Here is a 927-nt window from a genome sequence, read left to right as displayed (position 1 = left end):
AAAGTGATTTTTTTTTTCTTAGACAGAGTCTCACTCTGTCACTCTAAGTAGAGTGCTATGGCATCGTAGCTCACAGCAACCTCAAACTCTTACCTCAGCCTTGTGAGTAGCTGGGACTACAGGCACCCACCACTATACCCAGCTACCTTTTCTATTTTTAGTAGAGACAGGGCCTTATATCAGGATGGTCTGGAACTCGTGAGCTCAAGCAATCCACCCACCTCAGCCTCTCAGAGTGCTAGGATTATAAGGCGTGAGCCACCGTGCCCACCCCAAAGTAATCTTTAAAAGCCATGTTTCTTAGACATTACCAATACCTAATTAATCTTTTTTTTTTTTTGAGACAGAGTCTCATTTTGTCACCCTCAGTAGAGTGCCATGGTGTCATAGCTCACAACAACCTCAAACTCTTGTGCTCAAGAGATTCTCTTGCTTCAGCCTCCGAAGTAGCTGGAACTATAGGCACCTGCCACAATGGCTGGCTATTTTTTTAGAGATGGGGTCTCACTCTTGAACTCCTGCACTCAGGCAATCTACCCACCTCAGCCTCCCTGAGTGTTCCCATGAGCCACCATGCCCAGCCTCTCTAATTCATACTTTCAATAAATACAAGTTCACCTAAATGGTGAATATATAATAACTTTTCACATACAGCAAATATCAATTATGATAATCCTACTTTTTCTTCAAATGACTTTAGTAACAGCTACACTCAGATCTAGAAAACATTTCCTTCAATATGTACCAACCATTAATTTCGGTGTGGGGATACAGCAGTAAACGAGAGAGAAAAGTTCCTTTCTCACAGAGTCCAAAAGAGAAAGAGATAAAAGACAAGCAGATGCACAAACAACAAAATACTTTTAGATGGTGGTAACAAAGATTAAAGAAAACAAAACAGGATGTGAGGAGGCATTTGAAAGGACT

At 41.3% G+C, this 927-nt stretch overlaps 1 protein-coding gene across 1 annotated transcript in view; it reads right to left on the bottom strand.

The window, feature by feature from the left end:
- The window catches only part of SEC23A (Sec23 homolog A, coat complex II component), a 63,768-nt gene that overhangs the window by 55,748 nt on the left and 7,093 nt on the right, over window positions 1-927 (bottom strand). The gene's annotated exons all lie outside the window — the stretch shown is intronic.

This window comes from Otolemur garnettii, unplaced genomic scaffold (assembly GCF_000181295.1).
Source record: "Otolemur garnettii isolate 467f Iridium unplaced genomic scaffold, OtoGar3 scaffold00052, whole genome shotgun sequence".
Taxonomy (NCBI): domain Eukaryota; kingdom Metazoa; phylum Chordata; class Mammalia; order Primates; family Galagidae; genus Otolemur; species Otolemur garnettii.
This window is presented reverse-complemented; position numbering and strand designations above follow the sequence as displayed.